This window comes from Myodes glareolus, chromosome 27, assembly GCF_982192425.1.
Source record: "Myodes glareolus chromosome 27, mMyoGla1.1, whole genome shotgun sequence".
NCBI classification, from domain to species: Eukaryota; Metazoa; Chordata; class Mammalia; order Rodentia; family Cricetidae; genus Myodes; species Myodes glareolus.
The window spans coordinates 4,234,709-4,252,898 of NC_142052.1; the positions used below are offsets into that span (position 1 = coordinate 4,234,709).

The 18,190-nt window shown below is 36.6% G+C and overlaps 1 protein-coding gene and 1 long non-coding RNA gene across 8 annotated transcripts in view; both read right to left on the minus strand.

The window, feature by feature from the left end:
- The window catches only part of Magi2 (membrane associated guanylate kinase, WW and PDZ domain containing 2), a 1,336,576-nt gene that overhangs the window by 1,297,841 nt on the left and 20,545 nt on the right, over positions 1-18,190 (minus strand). The gene's annotated exons all lie outside the window — the stretch shown is intronic.
- LOC125399915 (uncharacterized) lies at positions 2,989-5,197 on the minus strand. The gene is made up of 2 exons (XR_007231813.3): positions 5,093-5,197; positions 2,989-3,288 (listed from the first exon to the last, which is right to left on the minus strand). It is a non-coding gene; the product is annotated as an uncharacterized LOC125399915 (long non-coding RNA).

Consider the following 18,190-nt stretch of genomic DNA (forward strand, 5'->3'; position numbering starts at 1 on the left):
TATTGCATTCAAATAATCCACATGGATCTGTAAGGACTCCCCAATGCCATGATTTCAGGTTATAAGAAAGTTACTGGGAAGTGAAGAGATGTTTTGTTTACTCTTCATAATCTCGACGGTGGCTGGATGAGACATAAAATAAAGTCCAGCATATAATGTATAATGACAAAACAATTAAAATAGAAAAATATATCATGAATATTCTTTAGGGTATCATGAACTGTGTTGACTTTTAAGGACACATGAGGTAAATATCACAGTCTCACTGCAAGAAATCTGCTTGGCAGTTCTGAAATCATAGTTAATGATTTTATTTAAAATCAATGATTTTATCTGTTTTTGTTTTCTACCTATTTATCTGTACTTGGTTTAGGCTAATTATAGCACAAAATAGATGTTTATTAATAAATTCAATGTGTTTTTTAGTTTTTGCAAAAAGGTTTTAATGTAATGCTACTGAAGTTATGCTATGTTTATTAGTAGTGCTTTATTAATAATATCATTAGTACATTATTATTAATACTTCTATAATAGAATTAATACTGCTAGTATCTTATTATTGGAAGTAGTATTTTCTCATTTATAACTCTTAGGAAAAATGAGAAATGAGTTTGAGAGGGCAAATGCCTAGTGTTAGCTCCCACTATAAACACTAGCCAGAGTCCTACTCTGTTTCCTGCTATGAGATAAGTGGAAAAATAACAGCATCATAGAGGCACCTAAATTAAAAGTCAGAGTACAGTTAGATAAATCAGGGGAAGTATTATTTAACTCAGGAAAAAGTGGAACGAACCAATGGAGACAAGAATTCACCCTTTACATCAAGGGCAACTGAAGGACTCTGGACATAGAACTGTCGGCTGTATGAGGGTATTTCCTACCATAGAACATTGGGAATTGAGAAGAGAGGGGAAGGTAGCTTAGTAGTATGTTGAAGGTCACTATGAACTCTAAAGTCTGACAGAATTAAAATCACAAGCTAAAGCTAAACCAGAGTAAATGGTGTTGCATCAAGCACAACCGAACAAAACTTGCAAAATTTAGACTGGATCAAGGATTTATTGTCTCGTGAATGCCTAGTGCCTGAAATATGTGTGCGTTTGAAAATGAAGTACTATCAGATAACCTGCAGGTTTGATGCAGTGATCTAAATTAAAGAAGAATACTTCAGAAATAAAATCCTGCAAAGATTTGCACAGTTACCTTCCTGCTCGCATGGAAAATACAGCAGCCACAGTGTATGTCTTTGTTGCACCAACCATGATTAACTTCTAATCATAGAGGAGTCCTACCCAATCCTGGGACCCCGTCTATATCAGATATATTACTCAGCTTCTTGAGCTAATGAGTGGTACAATGAATGTATTAAACAGCAACATATTTGAGGAAAGGCTCCAGTGCATTAGTAATCTTAACACTGAAGAATAATTTACTGACTTGGGTATATCCTTATTATCAAAGCATTTCATTAGGCGAAAGAAAATTTAACTGCAAGCTACATATATACATCGATATATGATAGTTTCACATAGAAAATTTTGAAATTTTGGAAAGCAAGCTTGGAGATCAAGCAAAATGAGTCAATGTCTGATGAATATATGAATATTTTATTTGGAAGAAGAAGGTGGCAGTGAGCATTTTGAATTGTGAAGTTGCATGACTAGAGCCTTGCTTTGGAAAGATAGCTATGGCGACAGATGCATTACAAAGGTCAAAGCAAAGGGGACCAAATAGGGACCTGGTGCAGCAGTTTAGCAGTACGACCAGAAGGATACCGATCACACCAGTCACAATGAGTGTAAGGAACTCTGGAGTCCTGTAACGTCGGAATGGGTGGGATGAAGAGTAATAAAGAAAAATTTCTTAAAGGGTAAAGATTCTTTATTGAGAGGGATGAAGACCACACAGAGATCACAGAATCACATTTTGTCACATAGAAACATCTCGCTTTGTAGTGAAATATCAATTTCTCACTCATGGCAGTTGTAAAGTGTCAAAGTATATTATGGCATCAATGTATAAAGCTCCGTCACTCATATGGCAAGTAGTCTTATATATGTAGCAGGGGTTTCTTTCATTAACAGCTCAATATTTTAAATGGCATGCCATAATTACAAATCATGTAATTGTTTTTTATAAAACTAACCAAGGCTAATTTAGATATCTAAGTGCATGGCATGTATTTTGGCCAGGGCAGCATATAAATGCAGGTTTAAGGCTGACAGCATCACATTGTGGGCTACCCTTTGAGGTTGGTGGCATTTACATTTACCAACCAACATGGTTCACCTGCTGCATTAGTGATGGCTCTGCTCCACAGAGCCCGAGAAAACAGCACATTCATAAATTTCTCATTCATTTTGGCAGAGAAGTCAACTTTTATTAGCAAAGGGACTGGAGTACCAATGTTTCTGCTGTTTTACTTCTGCACTTTAAACCACATGGGTAAAAATTATATCTAAACTATCAGATCATTTATACTGCAGACACGTACAAGCTATCATAGAGGCACTAAAGAATGATGAATTGCTGAAGTTTGCCTTAGATACCTCAGCCACTCTTGACTATTCTTAAATATTTACTTCCTTTTTTTGTAAGATGAACTATGGGTTAAGGTAATGCATCACGGTGGACTCTTGAAACTTCAATTCCAACACATGGTCATTGTTGCTTTCAACACTGTTATTTCTTACAGGGTGAAGAAGATTTCTGAAAAGATGATAAGTCTGATATGAATGACTTCCATCTACATTCTGAAATGACACACTTCACTTGATTTGGAGTTTAATATATTTAGTAGTACCTGATGTCAATCATTTTGGATGTTTGATGCTATTATTTGTGTTTTAGGAAGTAGAATGAAAAGTAGTCACAAACAGATAAACAAGTGGGACAGACGTACAAATTGATCGAGGTACAAATGGACACGTGTACAAATGGACAGATGTCCTTCACTTTCATATAAAAATAAGAGTCATAAAGTACTGATCAATTTCACTAACTGACATTTATTTTCATGAATGTTTACAATTTTTGACAGGTAAAATTATTTAGTATATTACTTGTCAAGTGAAGGCAGAACGGACAGAGATAAAGTCGTACAGACACTTTTCTCTCTTGCTTTTAAGGTCCATTCCTGGCAGATTAAAGTCATGCAAAGCACTGCCTGATGAATCCGATGAGACCACCTCTTATTTTTGTCAGGGCCATTCTGTTCTTTTCTGCTACTTGTGTGAATGTCTGTGTCCTGCTTCTGAAGTTGTTCTCAGTAACACAGTGGGTAGTAATCTGAAGAAGAAAGTTCAGGAGGTTCAGGCCACTATTCTGAAAGACTATCTTCAAAAAAAACTTCAAGCACGGGGTAAAACATTTATACAGTTGTGTGGCGACACATATAAGAGGCAAAATACAAAAAAAAAAGCTGCATGTTTTCATTTCTAATCAGTAGGTACAAACCACTTATACATCCCCAATATGCTGACTGCTAGTCTCTGCCTTTTATGCAGTGTGCTCAGACTTTTAAATGTATTTCTATTGGAATCTCTGTGCTTTCTTTAAAACTCAAAGACAAGGGACTCTTCTACTGTTCTAGAGCCTGGCACCATTTGTTTCCACTGTAATTAGTAAGGCAGCTGTGCTGAAGTGCAGTGTAAATGAACAATGCCAAAATAAAGAAGAGCAGGCAGGGTGGACTACTCAGGGGAGAGCAGAGTGATGGACTACTCAGGGGAGGGCAGAGTGTGGACCAATCAGGCTACAGAGAAGGGCAGAGCAATGCTGACCTAGCAGGGCGATGATAATGTTAGCTGATGACGTTACACTAAAAGGTGCTTTGTAGTGATGTAGGCAATCGTACAGAAAAGGTTAAAACCACATTCAGTTACCAGTTGATGTCTGTCACCCAACTTGTTTTAGCCCAATAATGCTTTGTTCTTGCCATAGCACACTTTGTGTTATTAATTTTTGTAATTTGGATAAATTAAACATAATCAATTATGTATTTTAAAGTAATCATAAGCAAATAGTACTACAAAGTTTCAGATATTTTATATAAACTGTTTAAATATCAAATAATGCACCGGTAAGAACCGTGCAAATTGATAGGAATACCCATTTGTCCTCTAATTTAAAGTAATAGTGATAAAATACTTGTATCTATTTGTTTTACGTTGACATAAAGCAAAATTAATCTTAGCTGGCTTTATAGTTTTATACAGTTTCAAACTATAAAGTATAAATAAAAAAATACTTGTATCTTTTGGTGTTTAGTGTTGAGTTTGAGTTTCTATGATTTTATTTAGAAAACTTGTCTACTACAAACGCTGTTCCAAAGAACACAGTCAGGTTCCCAGTATGCAAAACTACAGTCCATCTCTAAGAAAGCTGAATCAGAACCTCAACTGGGAACTACCCAATGGTAATAGATATGGAATGTCAAGGGAGGGGGTAGAGAAACCTGTATTATGCTGAACAAAAAGAGAGCGCTCTTGGCATACAGAATGATTTCTTCTCCTACAAGAGCCAATGCTTTATATATCATTGGAGACACTATGTGAAAAAAATACATGAAATTGGAAAGAAAAAGAAACTCAGGTAAATAAATTCACAAAGATTATATTATATTATTACCAAACAAATTATTTGGAAATGGCTACAAAGTCTCCCATATTATACCACTCCTTTGTAATAGACATATAAAGACAAAGATGAAAAAATATGTTTACATATTTTTACTAAGTGGCTTTAAATGCATTTGCAATTATTACACCATCACAAACAAGAAAGTGGATTTATTATTTGTTATAAATTACCACATTTAACCTTCAATAATCTCTAGGAACTAGGAATTAATAAATCTCTTTTAAAGTATGACAGTGCAGAAGCTCAGAAAGAGCAAAATTAGATCGTGTGCTTTCAATGTTCTCATTTCATTTAACTGTGCGACTACAATGAACTAAATTTTACCCTTTCAGAAACAGCTCCAAGAAGTAATACTTAATATTTACCATATCCCAAATTCTATTATACATTAGGTATGAGACTGTAAGATAAGGGTGAATAGAATCCAGAGTTATTTTTGTGGGAACATTACCTTTTCAATATATAATTAAAATATTAAGGTTATTTAGATACAGAGTAGAGATATTATAAAGTGATATCACTTCTTCCAATATCTATTTGAAGGTTCTTGATAACTGAAAATAGAAAAGTAAAAAAAAAACAAATTAAATTTTATTTCTAGTCATTCAATCAATGAATAATGGATTCTTTCGTATCTGTAGATTTTCTGATATGTAAAATTATAAATATCAGTGTCCTTTATGCATACTTGGTTTTCAGAAACTTGAGTCTAAAGTTATTATAACTAATACATACTATATGTGAATAGAGAGAAAATCACAACTCCAGGAAGAGTTAGAAGAAAGAAGCGTGTATTGGATTCAAGTTACTCTCATGTGTGCGCATTCAAAATCAGAGCTTTCAACAGTCCAAAAGAACAGCTAGTCCAGGTATTAGGTATATAGACACAAATCAGTACATTTCTTATATGTTTCATAGCTCTGCACCTCACAGACCCCCAGGAGAGGACAGAGTGTTACAAGTCACTGAGTGAGGTCACTATATTAAATAACAGTGAGGGGCAATGCACCAACGAAACAGACTCATCTCCTCCAGAAACAATACAGGAGAGTCCCATGGTCTGCAAATGCTCAGAACGGAATTTTTAAAACTACTGTTTAAATATCCATGTAACAAAAATAACTATTATCCATGCCACAGTCTTAGATCCTATAAAGTAAAAACAATAAAAACATGTACATTTGCTCTCATTCTTGCTGTTTAGAAGTTCTGCAGTGCCTTGTCTTTCTCTCAGTCCTCCAACTATTTTATAATGCATATGGTGGCTGGGTGATTAGTTTTAAAACCTTCTCTGGCAACAGACGAACACAAAACAGGAAGCGTTACTACATCCTGAATGTTGTTGGTCTTGTCCTTGCTTGTATACTGACAAGACATATGAACTTCTTTCCTAAATCAAGAAAAAAGAGAGCAAGTATCTATCTATCTATCTATCTATCTATCTATCTATCTATCTATCTATCTATCTATCTATCAATCAACTAGCTACCTGCCTACATCATTCTATCTATCTATCTATCTATCTATCTATCTATCTATCTATCTATCTATCTATCTATCTATCTATCTATCTGCTGTTATTAGAATATCAGTAATCTTTATAATTGTGTGAGTAGAGTCGTGTGTTCTCAGTTGGGTGTGATTGAGTACACACCATGCTTTTGTTGGAGACTTGTGACACCTGCGTGAGTCACAAGGCTCATTCACACATACACAACTTAGCACAGGGAGAGGAAAATGATGTCAAGTGTCTGTAGGAACGATTCAGTGACTTGCTTTTCCCTACAACGAAGCAAACAATGTGGAAATTATTTATCAAAACAACAGAAGCTGCCACAGGAAAACTGCTTTTGAACTTGAGTGAAGGCTCAAATATAATTTTAGAAAAGGATATTTTCAAAGAGATAGTCCTCCAGCTATTCAGATTATTTATATTTATTATTTATTTTTTAAGTTGTAATATAAGTTATATTATTTCTCTTCCATTCTCCCCAGACCCTCCCGTGTACCTCCTTTTCAGCTTATTATGACTCAAATATAAATTACTGAACCATCCTCAAAATGTCTGCACCTTTGTCTTAATCCCGAGTGGAGAGTGGATTGAGGTCTCCTAACAACAAAGGCTTCAGTTCGGGCACTGCCGCTGCCTCTCTGACACAGCCATGCTGTCAGAGTTCACCACCTCAGAGCTTCACTATGGAGCTTCTTAAATAACGTGGGGATTCAGGCAATCATGTTAACTGCATAGTTTCGAAAGATGATGCACAGATAATTAGATCAGATTTATGTTCCAAACTAGATTCATTTTTTTCTTTTCTTGTCTTCACCTTCCTTTCTATCACATCCACATCTATTATATCTATCTCACAGAAATCCCAATATATCCATAAAGCCATAAAATGATGATCATTGTAACACATAACCAGTAACCTCAGGTCAAGTCAAAACCGAAGGGAGGTTTCATCTTTTAGATAATAATTGCGAAGTTGAAAATTTATTATTTTCTCACAGCTGTTAGTCATTCTCCCTCCTGAGAAGTCAGTAGGAGACGATGGTTATATAATTGTTTAGCTATTCTTTTTGAGACAAATTATTTACTATGCATGTGAGTGTATGTGTGAATGAGTATGTGTACGTGTTTGTGTGTTCTGTTCAAAAGTACTGTGAATTCGTAGTCTATCTTTTGATAAGCTATAAAATTTTACCTGTGATGCAGAATATCAGTTTAACTTTTAGTTTTGAAGCCAGCATTCTTTTGGAGTTGTGTTTTGGAAAGACATTACTCTAATACTTTAGCCGAAAACATTACACAGGATCCCTGTTGCTATGAATTATATCTTAAGTTGAAAATACAGGAAATCGAGTACACTCTGCCTTTCTATCAGATTACATACTCGTACTATTAAGTACCTTTCAAAAATTAGTTAACTTTAACTCAATACCCAAAAGTCATTGCAGTATGATTTGCATTTAAAAATATCAAATAGAGTTTTATTTTAGAAATATTTTAAAACAAATATTGCCATGTTTTAGGCACAAATAGAATGTTCTGCATGCACCCTAAACTCTAAGTTGTCACTTTGTGAAATGCACCCTTCATTCTCATCTTGAAGCAGACGTGTTCTCAATTCATTTTATTGAGAATCTCTTCTGTGTGGACATAAGGCTTTCACAATTATTATGAATTTAATATAGGAAAGGATGACATCGGAAGTAGGAAAATACAACAGTATAAAGAAAAAAACAACAGTATAAAAATCTGGACTGCATTTAAAAAAAGATGAACGAAAAAGCCCACACTGCTGATGATATTCAAAACAGACTTGTACTCCAGCAGCTAAGATATAGTGTACATGTGTAGAAGGTACAGCAAATGAACACACGATGTGGAGTTGGGTTTTGTTTGAAATGTTCTGTCAGTGTAAACAATTAGTGGTTACCAGGGAGGGTTAAACCCAAGAGTAGCTTAAGAACATTGTGCTTGATGCAAATTTGGTGGTCAGTCGGATGGGAGTGGCGAGGGGCAGCCAGAGAAGGAAACCCAATGAAAAGTGATGCTGCATGTACACAGAGATGCAAAGGGAACACACACAGCGAGTAGAGGAAATGTTTCTGAGGCCTGACTGATGGAACTAAACAGATTAAGGAGTCAGAAAAACTATTGAGAAGACATGAATTTTAAAGTGTTGAGTGTATTTGAGGTAGAGATCCGTGAAACCACTAGAAGAAAATAAATTAGAAGGCAAGGACTACTTGAAACAGGATGGGGTGGGGGGAAAGCTTATGGGAGTTTAAAGAGAGAAGAAGGACATGTATGTGACAATCCTAAGACAACAGTCAGAAAACAGTTGGGATCACAGATTGCTTCCAAGGAGAACTGCGTGGAAATGTGGCACTTTGCAGGTTGGAAGTCAGATCAGATCTTGATTATATATATGAGATAGAAAGAAACCTGCCTGTCTGATAATTTGTAAATACATCTCTTAAGAAGAAAATATGAGCATTTCTGCTTATGCAGAGATGGAAAACTACACCACCTTGAAAAACACCTCACAAGTGTTTCAATCTAGCAATAAGGACATTTTCCTCTCCACTGCCAAAACCATTTCTGTCTTGCAGTAGTGATAATTATTACCCAAAAGAATAAAAATAAGAGAATAAAAATAAAAGAATAAAAGAGAAGCCTGCCTGTTAACAAAGAATGATATGTAAATGTTTGTTTCCACTGAATGACCATCATAATATTTAATATAAATATTAAAGTATATATATATATGTATGTATGTATGTATATTTTCAGGTAATAGAACCTAATGGCATTGAAACAATTAGACACATTTAAAATATGAGGTGTTGAAACACATCTTATTTAAAACATCTGTATTGCATGTCATTGTTAGATTATAGTGGATGACAGCTTGGCAGAGGTAATTGTCTACCAGTCATTTTCACTGATTTCCTTTGCCCAAAGTACGCAGATTTTAATATATGTGCCTGTGTGTGTGTGTGCGTGCATGCACACACACACACACACACACACACACACAAACACATACACACACACAAGACTGTTTATAGTCACCCAAGATTAAATATTTAGACATGCTGGATATTTTTATATAGAACTTTGTGAAGCATGCTTTATCAAATACAGAGAAATTATGAGATACTATTTGTTTCAGGGCTGATCAGTTTTATTGGGAAACAAGTCAAGGGAACTCTTCCCTGGAAAAAGCTAACTCTCCCTCTATCTGGAGTAATTAGTTGTCTGTAGTTCCCTGATTGAGGGTGTGACCCTGTGAGGTTCCCTTTTTCCACTTTAGAATGTCTATTGATATCACCAATGTTTAGATCTTTTTTTATGCAGCCATTTTTATGAGTCACAGCTTCACACTAGACTTCCTGGTGGTCTGTCTCTTGGTCCTTCTGCCCCCTCTTCTGTGATGTTCCCTTAGCCACAGATGCAGGAGTCGTGATGTAGATATAGTCAAGACAAAGTGGTCATCTCTGACACCACACAACTATGAACAACAAAAACAAGCTCAGCAAGTTGTATCTTTATATTTGCACACACACATACATACACACACACACACACACACACACACACACACACACACACACGCGTGCGCGCACAAAGAGAGAGAGAGAGAGAGAGATGCACACGTGCAAGATGTTGTCAATTTGAGAGGAGGTGCAGGGAAGAGACTTGAGAAGGAGACTGGGGAGGGAATGGAGGGAGGAAAGGGAAAGGAGAAAGTGATGAAATTATATTTTAATTAACACTGTGTTAAAAATAAAAGTTATAAAAAATGTTAAAAGACTATGTGTTGATGAATGAAAAATGATCTGCACATACATTCAGTAAACTCAGTAGGCCTATGTAATACTCTTTTGGGGGGAGAAGAGAAAAATGTAGAGCTTAAAAAATCAATAAAAAAGAAAAAAGAAATATGTTTAGAACAAATATATACCTATTAAATTTTATAAATTGTGATTTTTTTCATTCTCAAAATTATTTTTCTATTTAAAAAATGTTTAATGGAATAACTTTCAATCAATGTTTTCAGTCCGAGTTAGTGTGTTAATATATACATCTTTACTTTAAATGACAAACAGTAATCCTCACTAGCAAGTAAATAAATGAAAATTAACTGTGTATTTTGTTTCTCCTCTTTTCCCTCTCTCCTTCCTTCTCTCCCCCTCACTCCCTCTCCCCACTTGGAAACAGTTCACTGTGTAGATCTAGCTGGCCTGAGCTTCCTCTGTAGACCAGGCTGGCAGGAAGTTCACCATGATCCACCCCCAGATGTTAGATAAAAATCCATATGATTCTACTTCCAGATCTCTTAATTTCTTAAAGAAATTTACAACACTGCCAAGATTTTCTGTTACATAACTTCAGTGAAGTTTTCTGATTAACGGAGAAAGTTAGAAACATAGAAGAAAAGTCAGAAAAACTGCCAGAGGTTTTCCAAGAATTCTTTAGTTTTCACATATATTAATATTGACTCTCATAATGATAATGAAATTTCACTGAATAGAGAATCAAAGCATTCCTAATTATATAAGGATTGGAAAATGAACTGAATACTTTCAAATTAATTATTTTGTTTTTAATTGACCTATAATGCCATATTTTGTTAAAATATGCTACTTTGATAAGAGACACAATGTAAAATAGAATTATCAGACACCTAAGTGCTTTTCCAAAATAATAATATTAGCCAATAAAAATACTTCCTTCAGTAGTCTCTAAGACGAATACATAGATCGCCCTGGGAAGGGGAATCAGATGAGATTGGGTAAACTGGGGAGGAGGGGGTGGTAGAGGGGAGGGGATGGGCATGGAAACATGAAAGAATGACATGGACAAGCTGGGGGAAGGGTGGAATAGGAGAATGAGAGCAATGGAAGAGATATCTTGATTGTAGGAACCATCATGGGGTTAGGGAGAAACTTGGCACCAGGGGAGTTCTCAGGAATCTGCAAGGATTATCCCAGTAAGACTCTTCTAATTGTATTTATGCTGGCCTGCCCTGTCACCTGTGTACCCTGTCTCTTTAAGAGACAAGCTCTGCCCACTCCCAATCTCCCCCTTCCCAAGGAGGCAAGATGATCTCCTGCCTCCTCTCTTCTCTTCCTCTCTTCTTTCTCTTCCCCTTTATCTGTTCTTATGAAGAGGCAGCCTCTGCCTTCTCCTCCTCCCTTCTTTCCTTTTTCTTCTTCTCTATCCTCCCCTCTTTCTCTCATCCCTCCACAACCCCTTTATCCTTATACCCTTCCCAATACACACTAAATAAACTCTATACCCAAACTCTCTCTCTCCATGCCATATCTGTCTTTCTCCCAATTGCCGTGGTCTCCCATCCGTGAGACCTGCCGAGGTACACCACAGTAAATCATAACAAAGACTCCTAGCAATAGTGGAGATGGTGCCTGAGCTGGCCTTCCCCTGTAATCAGATTGGTGAATATCCCAACTGTCATTTGTTGGGACCCTTTATCCAGTAACTGATGGAACCAGATGCAGATAACCACAACCATGCACTAGGCAGATCTCTGGGAAACCAGTTGAAGAGAGGGAAAAGGGATTATATGAGCAAGATGGGGTCAAGATCATGATGGGGGAATCTACAGAGACAGCAGAACCAAGCTCTTGGGAACTCAAGAACTCTAGACCGACAGCCTGCATAGGACCAAACTAGGACCTTTACATGTGAGATACAGTTGTGTAGCTCCTTCTGTCTGAGGGGCCCCTAGCACGGGACCAGGATCTATTCCAGGTGCATGAACTAGCTTTTTGTAGCTCATTCCCTTATGGTGGGAAGTTCTGTCCAACCATAATACAGTGAGGGGAGGGGACTTGGTCCTGCCTCAACTTAATGTGCCAGGATTTTTTGACTCCCCATGGGAGGCCTTACCCTTTGGGAAAAGTGAAGGGAGAGTGGGCTGAGGGGAAGGTATGGGGGACATGGGGACAGAAGAGGGAGAACAGAGATTGGAATGTAAAATGGAATAAAACATTTTCCTTCAATGAAGACTATTAATAAATTTATGAAAACATACCTTGTTTTTAATCAAAATGGATTTACAGTGAAAGAATATATGTTTGATATGAATCCTTATTGACCTAATAGGGGACATTACAATTTAATTTGTAAGATACTTTTCACAGTTGAGGCGCGGGCTTCAACATCATCTTTTGCATTAAGTCCTTTACCTACTCTATAGTCATAGAATGAGATTTTGTAGAATTTTTAGTCAGCTGTGGCAATGAGGACTATATGGGCAAAGAATGGCAGAGGTAACTTCACCGAACATCTAAGTTACTGTCTCTATTCCCTTGTTTGCTTCTACTGACTCTTCTAATCTGTATGAAAGACTCAGAGACAATTTCTTCCAATGACCTAAGTCCATAGAAGTTCTTATCAGAACCTTTGTTCACCTGGGCGAAGAGAAAAACTGTCTTTTGTCATAAAGATACTTAAAAACAAAACATGTATAGAATTAACATAGGGAAGGTCTCTTAGCGTGACTCACTTGCTATTCTCACAATCTTTATGTACAAAATTTATCTAATAGTCCCACCCATGTTGGATACTAAAAATGAGAAAATTCCCAACTATCCAAATTGTATTCAGTATTGAGCTATAATTATTGTTTCTGTCTCTAGTAACACAAACATTTACCCCTCATTTTTCACACAATATGTGAACAATAAACTATGAGAACTCATAAAACACAGATTCATATTTCCTTTAGCATCTACAAACCTAGACAATGGGCTCTAATCTATTAGGGCCAATGATAAGGTAGCTACATCCAACTTATATCAAATAGCATTAAGCTGTCCCATGCATACATCTGAGGTTTTGCCTGAAATGCCAAATAAAACCGAATTCAATAGTACGTTTCTTACTCCAAGTATTAACAAATGGTTCTCCAGTTAAATAAAGACTGATAAGCCTGGAAGTGAACTTAAGGGAACAAGCCTGTTCTTTTCTTTTCTCTTCCATATTTGCTTTGACAGATTTTGTTCAGGCTGGAAATAATCACAATAATTGGAACCAGCAGAAGGAAATAGCTGATGCTGCTGGACAAGATGAAATAAATATGCAGCTCCAGTAATACGAAATATACGCTGTGTGTGAGCCTGCTAGAATGAAGCACCTGAGAGAGGCAGTCCTTGCTGCCACATCCTTATATTTACAGTTTACAAGCAGATATATTTACTAATGCAGTATTTATAATGAGGTACATGCTACATATGTAGATTTATATCTAACATAGTAGCAAAACTAACCATTTCTAATGAGGGGGGGAAAACAAGTGTTGGATTTATGAGAACTACTCATATGAATGATGTAATAAGATTTTAAGTACAAATAGAATATCTATAAAATTCAGAAAGCATAAAAGCACGGTTAGAGGATGGCTCAATTCTTTGCTACCTGCAATTAACATTTCCCTTACTACTTAATAAAGTACCACTGTGTCATTTTTATAGTTTCCATACTACAATAACATGCAACATTGGGAGAGTCAAATGGGGAATAACATAACCTAAAATGTTTATGGTTTCAGTATGAAATTACCAGTTAATCTTGAAGTTTTTGAATTGTTTTAAGACGGGAAGAAGGGGAGAAGAGCATGGGTTTCTATCAGAAAATCTGAAGCTCTGAATAGTGGAATGGACCCAGAACAATAACAGATTTAGGTACTTTGTTTGCTTAGCAGTCTAGGGCACCTGTCTAGGGGATTGGTTCATTAACCCCCTACATGCTTCCCAATTCCACTAGAGCAGTTTGGTAAAGTAGACAAGAGCTTGAAGTCAGGCAGCTACTTCATAGTATGTAACCTTGAACAAGCTGCACGGCCTTGGGAGAGTTATGAGACTCGTTTTCCTTCGGTTTCCTGATGTTTAACTGAAATGATTAGAACGCTTTCCTCGCAGAATTAACGCAAGCCTTAAATGAGTATAATTAGATGGAAGTGGGACTTTTCTTGTTTCCGGGAATGTAGCTAAGGATTCCAAGCTGATGGCAATGGAAAATTACTGGTGAAGCCAGCTCAGCTCCTCACTCTCAACAGCAGACACGGGGAAGACTAAATATTTGAAAAGAGATTATGGGAAAGGAGAGCTCAGAAAGAGTCTTAATAGACAGGAAAGTGTCACCTTAGGAGGAGAGGAAAGGGGTGTGGTGTTGAAAATGGAGTCGGCATTTACCATGGCCACTTCGAATCTCTCTCTCTCTCTCTCTCTCTCTCTCTCTCTCTCTCTCTCTCTTTCTCTCTCTCTCTCTAATTCTTAGAACAGGGTTGGGGGAGGCTGCTTATTCATGTCCCATCTGCCCAGAATCGAAATAATCACACTGAAACTATATTAATATCAATACTGTTTGGTCAATAGCTTAAGCGCATATCTAGCTAGCTCTTACATCTTCAATTAACCCATTTCTATTATTCTATATTTTACCATGAGGCTCGTGGCCTACTGGCAAGGTTCTAGCTGGCGGCTCACATCTTTCTCCTCTGGTGGCTACATGGTGTCTCTCTAACTCTACCTGGTTTCTCTATATATCTCTTTCATTCTGGCTTTACTCTGTTAAGCCATTGACCAAAACCAGTTTCATTCATTGATCAATAACTGCAAAATATAGACAGAAGGACTTCTCTTACCAAAACAGCTATAGTTTTTCATTCTGATATCTACAAATTAACCAGAAGAATCTGAAATACATTCCCAAAATTATTTGGAGGCATTCACTGAGACAACACTTTATGCCTATCTCTTGCTGGAATAATTCTGAGAATAGGAATCTAGGTGACACCGCCCCTGACAAATAAGTTAAAATGGATGTGGGGGCATGTCTATCACGGGAATGGTCAAGGATTCATGAGATTCCCTATGACAAACAAGAATAAGCCTATGAGTGGTACTGCTGGGTTGCAAGGACTGCGAAGCAACTAGCAGGGTGGTGTGCAGTGGGCATGTGCTGATACTGGAATGGTAAGTAATCAAACTGAGAGTCTTTCGCTCTTGTCAGGAAATGCTCTGGTAAACAGTGTGGCATATGGAAGGTCATGAGGATGGTGGAATTTCTTTGAAGACCACATAAATAGAACCAACATCATAGACTATATGTGGATGCCTGACTCAACAGGGTTCATGTGTACAACTTGGAAAAAACTGGAGAAGCAAGTTTCACGCCTTCATTATTCTTCTTATTTCTTCTCCATCCTGTCCGTGAAACAGAAGGATTGTGTTGGATTAGAGGGAGATGGAAGAAACAGACAAAGAAGCCGGCCAAACTTACTGCTGTGGCTACAGGTCGAAAAGTTCCTGCTGAAAAATAAGATCAGGAGATGGGAAAGCCTGACAGAGCAATGCAGCATTCACATTGGCTTTTGGATCAGACTATATTCTTATTTCTCAGCGACAATGAGACTATGCCAAGGAAGGTGGCAAGTCATTGCAAAGTGGGCTGTAGATGGTCAGAAATGGTCAGTAGCAGCTGAGAGAATAGATTTGAGGCACGAGGTGAGGGAAAACGTTGTTTGTCTCATCGTTTGTGCAACTAAAATCAACCCAGACTAGCTGCTACTTTTATTATCTTATTACTTCCCCTAAGCAAAGTCACAATATTTAGAACACAAGTATAATTCAGATATTCCAAGTATAGTGTTATAACTTCAGAGAACGTCACATAATTAATGAAATAAATAATAAAAAAAGAATACAAGGACTGAGAAGATGGCTCAGCAGTTAAGAGAGCTTGCTACTCTTACACAGGACCCAGGGTTAAACTCTCAGCACTAACATCAGATGTCTCACAACTACCTCAAACTCCAGTTCCAGGAAGTCTGCCATGCTCTTCTGGCTTCTGTAAACAAATCACTGACATGGTGTCTGTATGACCAAAAGAAAAACATACACAAACACATATAGATAGATAGATAGATAGATAGATAGATAGATAGATAGATGGATGGATGGATGGATGGATGGACGGACGGACGGACAGACAGACAGATACATAGATAGATAGATAGATAGATAGATAGATAGATAGATAGATAGATAGATAGATAGATAGATAGATGATAGATAGATGATAGATAGATAGATAGATAGATGATAGATAGATAGATAGATAGATAGATAGATAGATAGATAGATAGATAGATAGATAGATGAATGGATGATGGGTGGGCGGGAAAATGGGTGGGTGATCGGATGGATGCAGATGAATGGATGGATGGATGGATCGATAGATATATAGAGAACATTTTTATAAAAGAATATTAATTAGCTTGGCATTTCACTCAATTCGTGAAAGCATCATGTAATAAAAACTAGAAAAGGCAATATTTGTTTTGTAATATATACTACCAATTTACTAGCTGAGTGACTCTTTTTAATTATTTTGACAATTAAAAGAATGAAGGAGGGAAATGGTGAGGCAGCCTTGTAATCCCTGCTCGTTGAAGACTGAAAGTGGAGGCCTGCCATGAGTTTGAGGGAAATCTCAGCTCTAATAACAAGTACCAGGCCATACAAGGTTATAGTATACAACTCTTATCACAACACAAAAAAGATTGGTACTTGGAAAAGAACAGAAAATGATTATCATTCATTTACTCTGAACTAGTTAATATGCCACCTCTACATTTTCATATGAAGTTCTCTCCAAAGCCTGAAATTATCATTATCACAAACAGAACTTCCTTTATGGTGCAAGAACAAATTCTGAGCTGCTGTTGACCCTGGGGCTCTGCCTCTGTCCTTAGCAGTGAAATTGCATAGATGTTGATCAGTGATTGTCTCAGTGACCTGTCCTATAAGAGACTCATAGATGTGAGTTGCAGCAGGCATAGGTAGCACATTGTTAAGCTATTTAACATACAACATTTAAATTAGGCACAATCAGACTCCTATTCATAAAAGCATCAATGCAATAATGAATAGAACACTCAATAAACAGAGGAAGTGTTCATTTACATTAATTATGAATGAAAATTCATTTCTGTTCAGAACAAACTGGGCATCACCTATGCCTTATTTTGGAGAAAACAAATATTTTGTGGAAAATAAGTTTCATGATGGATAATCTAAGCAGTATTCACATTGCCGAAAATCCACCAGACTATAATACGGTGAGCTGTAATATAGTCAAAAGAAATAATTTCAACTGATTTTTCAAAGTACTTCTAAAATATACTCAGATTAAAATATCTATATTTACAGTATCTGTTAATTGTACAGGTCTTACTATATATGTTGGATAAGTTATGTCTCAACCTGACTAGACCAAAGGGTACCAAGATATTTACTCAAGCCTATTATAAGTGTATCTTTTGAAGTGAGTTTAGATGGCATTGCATTCAATCTGTTTATACAGTAAAGCAGGCAACCCATTCTGATGAGAGTTGGCCTCATCCAAACAGGTTAAGTCTTTAATAGAATAAAACTTTGGCCACCCTCCTTAATAAAGGAGAACTGTGATACCCTGGCTGATGTTGGATTGGGATTTCCTAGTCTGTTAGTCTTTGGACTAGAATATACCACAACTCTATTTATTCTCTATCACTTACTCCCTCTGAACAATTTAGAACTAGTCTGGCTCCTTAAATATTTCTACAATTCCTTAATGACTCCAGTTACCCCTTTAATTGTTTCTATTTTGTTGGAGACCCCGTGAAAAATACTCTGTGATTCAGATAAAATTAGTATCACAGAGAAAGGAGACATATCTTTCATTCACTCAACAAACGATTTTAAATCATTCCACATATTTACAGAAATCACTGTGGGCATTAGTAAAATGGCTATGAATCAGAGGCTGCTATGCCCTTGATCTTTTCCTATTCCATTAGATGTGCCATGTTTAACACCTTCATTGCTAAACACATTGTTCTACCAAATTCAAATAAATATGTACTTTGTGGTATATTAAGCCTCAGGAGAATCTAGATGAGATTCTTTTATGCTATTGTAGACACACTAACTGAATCACATTTCTAAAACTGATATAGTTCAAAGTACT